General features: G+C 35.1%; 1 long non-coding RNA gene across 2 annotated transcripts in view; it reads left to right on the top strand.

Annotated features, from left to right (window-relative positions):
* Positions 1-302: 302 nt before the first annotated feature.
* Positions 303-12,894, top strand: part of LOC143239002 (uncharacterized) — a 45,870-nt gene continuing 33,278 nt past the window's right edge. Inside the window, exon 1 of one of the 2 annotated variants that reach the window (XR_013020904.1) lies at positions 303-1,446. This is a non-coding gene — a long non-coding RNA (uncharacterized LOC143239002). Of the gene's footprint in view, positions 1,729-12,894 lie in introns of both variants that reach the window. The other variant, XR_013020903.1, reaches the window with a different exon arrangement.

The raw sequence follows: 12,894 nt of genomic DNA, 5'->3' as shown, positions 1-12,894 counted from the left end.
TGAATGGTGAGACGTCTTCACGTGTATAAGAAGTGAACACTCACGGTCCTACTAAAACTAAGCTGAAGTTTTTGAGTTAACGTATTCTTTACATGGAGGGAGGTCAAATGGACGACTGGACATTTGAGTTTCTGAACATTCTGAATGACAAGCTATTTCTAAAGTATACCTATGCCTAGGAAATCGAGAATAGTTCCTGTGTCGTAAGGTCGTAGAATTAGCCTCTTACTGAGCGGCGGAAGCGCTAATGTTCCACCCCACCCCCCGGGATTATTGGGTGTCATATCCGGGCTCTACGTCTCTATCTCCTGTGACTGTTGCTTGCATAATGAGACGCTGGCTCATTCATACAAGTATTAGCTAAGAAAAATATTCTAATCTGTTAAAAACTATCTAGCTCAGTTCATGTAGTTCGTGTCTTATCAAAAGCTATAAACTTTAAAGGAGTAGTTTGTACCTCAGTTAATCAGTCGTAGTTCGTGTGTTATCAAAAGTTATTAACTTCAAGGGAGCAGCTTGTACCTCAGTTCATCAGTCGTAGTTCGTGTGTTTTTAAAAGTTATTAACTTCAAGTGAGCAGCTTGTACCTCAGTTCATCTGTCGTGGTTCGTGTGTTATTAAAAGTTATAAACTTCAAGGGAGTAGCTTGTACCTCAGTTCATCTGTCGTGGTTCGTGTGTTTTTAAAAGTTATTAACTTCAAGTGAGCAGCTTGTACCTCAGTTCATCTGTCGTGGTTCGTGTGTTATTAAAAGTTATAAACTTCAAGGGAGTAGCTTGTACCTCAGTTCATCTGTCGTGGTTCGTGTGTTTTAAAAGTTATTAACTTCAAGTGAGCAGCTTGTACCTCAGTTCATCTGTCGTGGTTCGTGTGTTATAAAATCTTAAAAACTTCGAAGGACTAACTTCATCATCGCAGTAAGTGGTACACATTCCATTGTTAACACTTGTTTATGTACCATCTAAAACAGGGTTTCTGTGAAGATTAGATGGAAAAAGGTAGAAATTATAAAATGTTAGATCTACTAATAAAATGGACTGTCGTTAAATAAACTTATGTGTGATTAATAGCCACTAGGGAAGCGTGCAAAAGACAAAGCTAACTTTGAGCTACATTTGTCACAGAAAGTGGACATCAGTTTCTTTCTTTGTGCTAAAAATTCGAAAAGAAATAATACAACAATAAGTTCCCTTGTGTCTCAGAGAAGACATCACTCTATCTGCTGGAAACAGTGGCAGGTTGAAATATTTTTGTTTATTTATGGTAGAGGTCACTGTACATCAACCGAATCTTTATGCCTGTGCCATAACCCTAACCGCTACATTTCCAAAGGAAGTCAACGGTCATTTCTTTTTACTTTCACAACTCATTTGAGTCGCCGAATTATTGAGAAGACGTTTCATCTTTCTAGCAGAATCCTAAATGAAGAATATGGATCCAGAAGAGGTGGGCTACAAAATTGTAGTTGATGTACTTCATAAGTAATTCACCTTTTATTTTTGCATCCGAAATATTGTATCCTAAATTATTGTAAATAATTTATTAACACAGAAAAAAATATATCATAAGACGAGGAGAGTAGGGAGTCATCGTTTCGGTTACAATTATTTACTGTGTACGGTAATTCAAGATGGAGATCCCAATGAAATACGGAAAAAAAGCAGTAAAAAACTCAGTGTATCCGATCGCCCAGTATTTCGTCGGAAACTGTCTACCGACGGGACAGCGGTAAGTTTATGGAATTACGATGCTAAAATCCAGAGTTAGATTCCCCGCGGTGGATACAGCAGATAGCTCATTGTGGCTTTACTCTAAAGTAAAGAGGCAAACAGGTTGTTAATTACTTAAGCTGGAATTACGCTTTAACGATTATTTAAAAATAGAACTCGGTAACACGTACAAACGACAACAACAGAAAGTATGAAACTGTAAATCTGATCCTGATTTGAATAACTGTAAATTTGATCCTGATTTGAATAACTGTAAATCTGATCCTGATTTGAATAACTGTAAATCTAATCCTGATTTGAATAACTGTAAATCTGATCCTAATTTGAATAACTGTAAATATGATCCTAATTTAGATAACTGTGAGAAAGTCAAATAATTTCATCGGCAGCTACAATAACAGATGCGTTTCGCTTTCGTGTAACGCAGACAAAGACGAGAAGGTTTTCCGATATGGCGGGTTGACTTATAGAAGATGCAAAGATCAGCGCTCACGTTTCGCTTCCCACGTCAACGTCTTGAATAACCTTAAATCACATCATATGGATATCTTATGGCTTTTTTTCGCGCTCTTGTGTAGGCTATTATTTTTATCGTTGTCATTCTGAATCATTGAGGTTCGAGCACGCTTTGGGCCTGTTGGGGAAACGATAACTTTACAAATTTATGTAACATGAAACAAAAACGAAATCATGGGAAAATAAATTTTACCTCAATCGATCCTAAAAGGCGACATAACGCCCTGCCTCATATCATTATTTGCTGTCTAAAAGTTAGGCGATTTATTTCTTTGGCTTAATGACCGTGATGAATTAATGTAATGCCATCTCGACAGCTTTGCAGAAAACAAAAGCTAGCAAAGTACCTCCAAACCTTAAACAACAAAGCATACATGGTCAGTACAAAACGAAAAATGCATGTCTATCACTGTGGAAAAGTCAAATATAAAACAGGAATACTTATAAATTAACACTTGTCTGTCTATCCATACATATGTTGACCAACGATACTTTGCTACTTGTAAAATAGTAAAATCCAAAGGCTTAACACAGAACTCGCATAGCAAGTATGTCATACACAATCTGGACAAACAAATTTTAGGGACGAGGTATATGATATTTCTTACTATTAATCGTAACTAAAAAACAACAAAACAAACAAACGAACTAATTCACTTTAAACTTCGTAAGTTTAGTAATCCGGTACAAACAACGCTACCACCGTCAACAAACTTTAAGGTATAATGTATCTCAGAACGGCTGGTATGGGTATTAACACTTTTATCAATAAGCAGAGAACAACGTTTCGATCTTCCTTTGAGCAACATGTTTACTTTGCTTCTTATAAACTCGTGTATTTTGTGTATTCTTTTCCAGCATAATATAAGGAGCATACGTTAGGTAGCGAGACAGTTTCGCAGACGTTGTAAGACTTCATTTATCTTTTCCATGTTTTTGTTTTGAATTTCGCGGAAAGCTACACGAGGGTTATCTGCGCTAGCCGTCCCTAATTTAGCAGTGTAAGACTAGAGGGAAGGCAGCTAGTCATCACCACCCACCGCCAACTCTTGGGCTACTCTTTTACCAACGAACAGTGGGATTGACCATCATATTATAACGTCCCCGCGGCTGAAAGGGCGAGCATTTTTGATGGGACGTGGATTCGAACCCGCGACCCTCAGATTACTAGTCGACGCCTTAACCCACCTGGCCATGCCGGGGCCTATCTTTTCTATATTAAATTAATAAGTTCGTTTTTTTCCCTAGCTTTTCAAATATCTATAGAACAGCGTGAAATCTTATTTTAGTTTGGTGCACTGATATATCACATACGACTCAGAAGATCGTCGTTTAAGACTCACTTTAACGTTACAAAATATCTTTACCTTTACTTGATTACCTGTTTATAGGAAACTGTTTATTTGTTTATCTGCCATCTAGTCCTACCTGTATACCTGTATTATCATTCATATATTTCCACAGTTCGCATATTCCATTAAAGAAACTTAGCAGTGAATATAAATTATGGTTTTGGTTTTGTTACACTACACAAAAAACACGTTATTACCCGAGAATTTAGAAACAGAATATTATAGAATCGTGGTAGTATATATGCATTATCCGTTTCTGGTACTATACCACTATGCAAATGTTATAACTACCCATTTATATTTCGAGCAAAACATATATTAATATATTAATATGTATTTAAGGGATATTTGATTGACTATTTTCCATAACGTTTCTTTTAATATTACAAATCTATAGTGTAAACAATCCATCAGATTATCTTAGTCGTACACAGGCATAACATCCATAACGTTTCTTCTAATATTACAAATCTACAGTATAAACAATCCATCAGATTATCTTAGTCGTACACAGGTATAACATCCATAACGTTTCTTCTAATATTACAAATCTATAGTGTAAACAATCCATCAGATTATCTTAGTCGTACACAGGTATAACATCCAGAACGTTTTTTTAATATTACAAATCTATAGTATAAACAATCCATCAGATTATCCTAGTCGTACACAGGTATAACATCCATAACGTTTTTTTTAATATTACAAATCTATAGTGTAAACAATCCATCAGATTATCTTAGTCGTATACAGGTATAACATCCATAACGTTTCTTCTAATATTACAAATCTATAGTGTAAACAATCCATCAAATTATCCTAGTCGTACACAGGTATAACATCCATAACGTTTCTTTTAATATTACAAATCTATAGTATAAACAATCCATCAGATTATCCTAGTCGTACACAGGTATAACATCCATAACGTTTTTTTTAATATTACAAATCTATAGTGTAAACAATCCATCAGATTATCTTAGTCGTATACAGGCATAACATCCATAACGTTTCTTCTAATATTACAAATCTATAGTATAAACAATCCATCAGATTATCTTAGTCGTACACAGGTATAACATCCATAACGTTTTTTTTAATATTACAAATCTATAGTGTAAACAATCCATCAGATTATCTTAGTCGTATACAGGTATAACATCCATAACGTTTCTTCTAATATTACAAACCTATAGTGTAAACAATCCATCAGATTATCTTAGTCGTACACAGGTATAACATCCATAACGTTTTTTTTAATATTACAAATCTATAGTGTAAACAATCCATCAGATTATCTTAGTCGTACACAGGTATAACATCCATAACGTTTTTTTTAATATTACAAATCTATAGTGTAAACAATCCATCAGATTATCTTAGTCGTATACAGGCATAACATCCATAACGTTTCTTCTAATATTACAAATCTATAGTGTAAACAATCCATCAGATTATCTTAGTCGTATACAGCCATAACATCCATAACGTTTCTTCTAATATTACAAATCTATAGTGTAAACAATCCATCAGATTATCTTAGTCGTACACAGGTATAACATCCATAACGTTTTTTTTAATATTACAAATCTATAGTGTAAACAATCCATCAGATTATCTTAGTCGTATACAGGCATAACATCCATAACGTTTCTTCTAATATTACAAATCTATAGTGTAAACAATCCATCAGATTATCTTAGTCGTATACAGCCATAACATCCATAACGTTTCTTCTAATATTACAAATCTATAGTATAAACAATCCATCAGATTATCCTAGTCGTACACAGGTATAACATCCATAACGTTTCTTCTAATATTACAAATCTATAGTGTAAACAATCCATCAGATTATCTTAGTCGTACACAGGTATAACATCCATAACGTTTTTTTTAATATTACAAATCTATAGTGTAAACAATCCATCAGATTATCTTAGTCGTATACAGGCATAACATCCATAACGTTTCTTCTAATATTACAAATCTATAGTGTAAACAATCCATCAGATTATCTTAGTCGTATACAGCCATAACATCCATAACGTTTCTTCTAATATTACAAATCTATAGTGTAAACAATCCATCAGATTATCTTAGTCGTACACAGGTATAACATCCATAACAGGTATAACATCCATAACGTTTCTATAACATCCATAACGTTTTTTTTAATATTACAAATCTATAGTATAAACAATCCATCAGATTATCCTAGTCGTACACAGGTATAACATCCATAACGTTTCTTCTAATATTACAAATCTATAGTATAAACAATCCATCAGATTATCCTAGTCGTACACAGGTATAACATCCATAACGTTTCTTCTAATATTACAAATCTATAGTGTAAACAATCCATCAGATTATCTTAGTCGTACACAGGTATAACATCCATAACGTTTCTTCTAATATTACAAATCTATAGTGTAAACAATCCATCAGATTATCTTAGTCGTACACAGGTATAACATCCATAACGTTTTTTTTAATATTACAAATCTATAGTGTAAACAATCCATCAGATTATCTTAGTCGTATACAGGCATAACATCCATAACGTTTCTTCTAATATTACAAATCTATAGTGTAAACAATCCATCAGATTATCTTAGTCGTATACAGCCATAACATCCATAACGTTTCTTCTAATATTACAAATCTATAGTGTAAACAATCCATCAGATTATCCTAGTCGTACACAGGTATAACATCCATAACGTTTCTTTTAATATTACAAATCTATAGTATAAACAATCCATCAGATTATCCTAGTCGTACACAGGTATAACATCCATAACGTTTCTTCTAATATTACAAATCTATAGTATAAACAATCCATCAGATTATCCTAGTCGTACACAGGTATAACATCCATAACGTTTCTTCTAATATTACAAATCTATAGTGTAAACAATCCATCAGATTATCTTAGTCGTACACAGGTATAACATCCATAACGTTTTTTTTAATATTACAAATCTATATATATATTACAAATCTATAGTGTAAACAATCCATCAGATTATCTTAGTCGTACACAGGTATAACATCCATAACGTTTTTTTTAATATTACAAATCTATAGTGTAAACAATCCGTGAGATTATCTTAGTCGTATACAGGCATAACATCTACATTTATTTTAATATTACAAATCTATAGAATAAACAATCGTGAGATTATCTCAGTCACATACAGTGCTTAGTTACAAGCTTATGGTACTTAAGAAACACTGTTTATAATCTATAACACTGCTTGAAGAAGATACCTACGTATATCGAGATATAAAATATTGTCTTCTGCTTTAGGATAGAACAAAGATGTGTGGAACCATATGGGAAAAAGGTGCAAATTGGCAAGTTAGTTTTTTGTGTTTATTAATAAAATATTGCAAATGTGCTGTTGAAACTGAAGGAAGGTATTTATTATTTTACATTGTTTTACGTTAAAACACGCGAAACCTTTAACCATAACGCTTTCAGAGCAAGTGCTAAGAAACAACCAGAAGTGTATTATAAATAAATAAACACCCAGAATTATAAATAGTTTGTATCGTAACTTATATACAATTTGTTTAACTATTAATCTGAATTAAGTCTAATTATAATACATAAAAAAGACGCTCAGTGAATGTTTCGTTTATTTCTATAATTATTTTAAATCAGTAAAAATGTGGTGCACACTTAGAGAAACGCCTGAATGTATCTAGATATACACCGTTCTGGTTTTCGTGTGTATTTATTCCTTCACAATGTTCTATTTTAATTGCTGTTTCTGGTTTTAAATAACATGTTAATACACGTCTTGATATTCCAACTGTAATTACTTTAGAAAAACCCAAGAAGGAAATTCGGTTATATAGATAAGTTTCTTTATATGATTTCTATGGAAAATGTGTCGTTTAATAACAACAACATCTAACACGTTGATAAGTCGAATGGTTAGAAATAAGTCCAATTTAGAAACCCAAGTCTAAGTCTATAGACGAGTATTAAGCATAGGTAAGACACTGCGAGAACCTTTAAATATATTCTCAGTGTGAATACTGAGTAGAATTTCCCCATTTTAAATTTCCTAATATGATTTATTATCAGAGGAGATCTCTGAGGCATATCGTAAATTGACGTGCAACATTTCACTGTATTATACTCACCCAGTAGAATATTATCCTGCGCATACATTGGCTAGAGGGATTTAGACAAAACACATAGATTATAGTGTGCAACTGCTCTCTCTTCAGAGTCGCCATTAGGCGCAAAACAGCAGCGACATGTCGAGCGCGAGGGCGTATTATCTCGTGCTCGTACAATAACCGTAAATTACGGAAAGTGTAAGCTTTCAGAAATTGAATCACAGGCGTACTGCAGTACCAAAGAAAATGTGTCACTGTATACCCTTCCGGTGGCCAATGTTCTTCCCCGCATTCCTGTTAAGCAACCATTATGCCTTTATAAAATGAATATACACTGTTTTACGTGCTAAATCCAGTAAACCTTGAACGTCTTTACGTGAGTCGAGAAAAAAACAAAAAGATGACTACTCTCAAAGAAAGGGACCGTAGATTAAAAAATATGTTGTTGTTTTTTTTTTTTTGTGGGAGAAAAGAAGGTTTTTGAAAGTGACACATATAAATACATATAACGAAAGAGGAGGGGATATGTACTAGGTTTTGGCTGAACATGAATTTGGATATTTAGAGCAGCTGTGGTACACCTAGATTCAGTTTATTTCATTTGATGATTCTGTGCAATGGTCAGGCGGTTAAGGCACTCGACTCGAAATCTTAGGGTCGAGGGTTCGAATCCCTGTCACACCAAACATGCTCGCCCTTTCAGGTGTGGGGACGTTATAATATGTCACTGTCAATCCCACTATTCGTTGGTAAAAGAGTAGCCCAAGAGTTGGCGGTGGGTGATAATGACTAGCTGCTTTCCCTCTAGTCTTACACTGCTAAATTAGGGACGACTAGTGCAGATAGCCCTCGTGTTGCTTTGCGCGAAATTCAAACCAAACCGATTCTGAGCAAAACTGCACTTTTCATATGAAATTTATATTTAATAAAACGTTGTTTCTTTTGCTGATTTGTACGAAACATTTATTACACTTCACTTTACTTAAATTCAATTTTGATTCATAAACAATTGTGATCAGTGTATAAATCTCTGACTCACGGTGGGAAATCTGACTTTTTTAAAATAAAAAATACATAGCTGTGGTCGGTGTTACAGATTTGTGATATTCACTCAGAGAAGTAACTCCGAGCTATTAATCCCATTCTACTCTGACCAGCAAAATCTGAGACACGACAGAATGAAAGTTGAACTTAACTGACGAAGAATTCACACGCATTTAAAGATAACATTAATTGGATGACGAATAAAAATATATGACACGAGTTTCTAGGTTTTACAGTAACAGTTGGAAATTAATAAACAAACACTTTTTATCTTTCTGTTGCTTTTTGTCTGTTTCCTAGCAACAAGAACACGAACAGCGCTTTGTCAAGTCAACAATATTCTTATAGAAGAAGTGCAGGTGTAGTCGTGAACACGATTTCCTCGTCTCAACACCGGCCTTACAAACCTAAGTAACCGTCAACGAGACTTGGTCAGCTCAACGGCAACCTTACGCACAGAGGTAACCGTAAGCACGACTCAGTTACCCCAATATCAACAGTGCAGACAACGTGCCTTTTCAACAACAAAGTTATGGTAGATCTAACAGAGCAAGCGAACTGACTGACTCAACACCAGGTGATAAATACATAGGATTGCTTAAAAGCAGGTGATACGTATATTAAATGCGGATCACATTAATGTCGTGATTATACCACAAATAATTACCACAAAGAAACGTGTACTTAATTCAGTACAATGGAGTTTTTTGTTTTTTTCTGATTCCATTGCACAACAGTACAAATTGTTGGCTTCTGAGCAATACCCATGTAAACAAAATGGCGGCGACAGTGTTGACCTGTCGACCTGTACTGAAATTAATTCAAAACTTTACAGCCACTTACAAGTTTAGAGAGTTGGTTGGGTGGTACAACAAAGATGGAGGTTCCTACTGGCTGGGGAGTGGTTGGGCGACTTAGACAATCCCCTTTATTTTCAGTTTCTTGAATTTATATATGTGTCATCTAATTTGAAATTTTAAATTTATTTCTCTACAGAGGACGTCCGATCTTCCAGCTGGAGTTTCTATTGGACAGGTTTAAAATGATAGGACCCACCCGATGTGCAGACATGTTTATTTGTTGTTGTTTTTTTTGTAATTCATCACAGGTAGAACTGTTTTGTTTTGTTTTTTAAGCGAGTACTCAGTGACCTTAGCCTTTACTGGCATTGAACAGGATATGAGATAAAAAAAACAATGTTTGAAAACTAAGCGCGTGTTAATATTCTATTGTCTGTGCCTGATGTTATCATCCTCGTGGGTTCGTTTAATAATACCGTCTCACTTCTTTGGGATTTATTTTCAACTGTTCTGGTTCTGGTTTATTCATATGAGCAGCATGTAAACAAGCAAACAGAACATAATTATATATACACACACATGTATACATACAAACTCATGCAACACAGATGTTGTAACAACTAAAATATTCTCATCTTTTCCTGCGGGTCCTCATCAGTGAGTTTCATTTAGCAAGAAAGTTCGTAATCATTCCAATAATTTGACATTAGCTGCTCTTTCCTTAATGGAAAATCGTTGTCTAAATAAAAGGAACCGATGATGAAACTTTAGTTTGGTCCTCTGTCTCTGAGAGGTTTGAAACCTGATAGACGCAGGGGAGATGCTGGCGAGCTTTGTTATGTAAATAACAATATCACGTGTTTCAAAGGAAGATTCGATAAATGTACGTGGTCACTTATGAATCAGGCAGTTCCCTATTGAAGATATGTTACAGGAGAACCAAGTTATTTCCGAAGTTAGATCTCCATGCCATTAGTTGGCCTAGACACCGCTAACTCATTTACATAAAGGACATTCCGAGAGAATTATTTGGGAAATTGTATCTCCTTCTACAAGTAATGCAATCAAGGAAAATTCCAGAGAGCACCTCCAATATATCCACATCTGCTACTCTACAATTTTCTCCATCTTTAACGGCTTGACTCTATGGCCGCCAGTATCTATTACAAGAATGATATACGAACTAAATCTAGTTTCCCTAATTACACAGTTACCGTAACGCTTCCACGAAGGTAATGATTTGAGTTATAATGCACTGTTTAAACCCGCCACAGAATAGGGTACTTCGAAGAGAAAGTGAGCTTCACACATGTGCGACGCTGGTTATATATAGAAAAAAAAAGAGACAGAAACACATAATAACCAAACACGAAAATATGCAGGGACTCGTGCTACGCAGCATATGGGCATTACATACGTAACTTCGCTTGCTTTTCTTATGTTATTCTTTTCTAGATGGTGAAATATCTGTACGTATGTGTACAAATAATGTAATGGCACGATTAATGTTGTATATCATCATACATATGCACGCGCAAGCACGCGTAAATTCATGATGCACAAGCTCTCATGCATACGCGAACAGATTTTCTTAACACTTTTATGACTTCTTAAACTATTTACGTGTCACTCGTATGTTGTAGTCAGGCCATATGTATCTTTGCCATTCGCTGAGTTTTAGTTTATTTTAAGTAAATAAAGAAATATTTCAAAAACTCGAGCTCTGAGGCAAAAATATTAAAACTCGTTTTGTGAGTCCCAGTCAGGGAAGAATAGGAGGAGTGGGAAGTGTTCAGGGCGGGGTGAGGGTTGCTGGACTTCTTGTTAGTACTTCCCTCGTGGCCTATAGACGCCATCATGTCTGCTTCCAACCAACGGCTGCCGGCGCGTAGGTTGTAGTGACGACCCACACACAGCTCGCACGTATTGATTTGGTTTAGTAGCCTCAGGTCGTGGACTTGCGAAAGAATATTCGAATACATGAAATATAAAGTATTTGAAGATAGATAGATATTAGCTAATAATCGTCATTGGGAATAATGTTATTTTTGTTATGATGTTCTCACGAGACTTGGATTTAGCATCTTTACGGTGACGTGAAGGGGGCGGTGGCTGGGTGGGCTCAAGTCCCTGAAATTCTCATCTTGTACCCCGAAAGTACCCTGTTTTATCTCTAACAAACAAAACTGTCCACAACTATATAAAAGCACGCCTGATTCCAGACCTCGTTTACTGCGAGTTACAAAAAATTCAACCTTCGAATGAATGGTACACAGATTGTTGTAGTTCTTTCCAGCAAAATAATAATTCGATTTTATTTGTTACAGTAAAACAATTGTGATATGCTATTAAATGTAAATACGCAATAATTCACTGTTTAGTTTTATATCGTAAACATATTTATGAGGCCATTGTGTCAGGACAAAAAACAAAGTCCATCCTTACGATGCTCGGAAAGCGTCCTTGTTTGGTCAACGAGGTTCTGCTCTTTTAATTACGTCAACAAGTTCATGGGTCATTGTGAAGTAGAATATCTCCAGCAAATAAGCATGTTGTCCTGTTTTACAAGTAAATTTTATTTTGCTGTAATTTTAACGTTTTGTTTGTAAGCTCAACCTGATGAGTGAAGGAAGCATTTCTCTCCTTTTTTTGAGAGGAATTGTAATGTCAATAGGTTGAGTTTGGAGCTTGGAATGAAATAGCATATACTCTAGTTTATTGCATATGAAGTATAACTCACTTTAAATAAAACAGTCGTGGTGATCTTTTAACACTAGTGTTATGCCTAACTGTGGTCCATTGTAAATATTAACCACACAAAATGTATGCATGCAGGAGAACGTGCTTACAGACAGAAATGGCCACTAAACACATATTCACTGGCCGTTAAGTCCTATGGCTGTGAAGGATATTGTGACAAAGATTTCTCTGTGTCAAACTGGATTACAACATGCACGCTTCCATTCACTACACATTACATTTTATCATGTGAAAAGGTATTTAGAGCATCAACCGTGAGGTACAAGTGATAAACATGATTTGTCGAGCAATAAAACTGGTGTACGCCTGCTTAACCAATATGTGTGGTAGAGTGGCTCGAGCGCAGTCACCATCTTCCCACAATGCTTAGCGCACGTCACCCCTTGGTAGGCAATATGTCATGAACTACAAGATAATTCAAGTTCGAAAATCAATTAATTAAGAGAACGCATCTTATCAAGATATCACACTATTGAACAATCAGATATTTTAGGGGAAGATTAGAGCGTATTACAATAAGATATTTTAGGGGAAGATTACAATCAGATGGAT

This window comes from Tachypleus tridentatus, chromosome 2, assembly GCF_004210375.1.
Source record: "Tachypleus tridentatus isolate NWPU-2018 chromosome 2, ASM421037v1, whole genome shotgun sequence".
Lineage (NCBI taxonomy): Eukaryota > Metazoa > Arthropoda > Merostomata > Xiphosura > Limulidae > Tachypleus > Tachypleus tridentatus.
The sequence above is the reverse complement of the archived record's forward strand: the minus strand, read 5'-3'. Positions and strand labels throughout refer to the sequence as shown.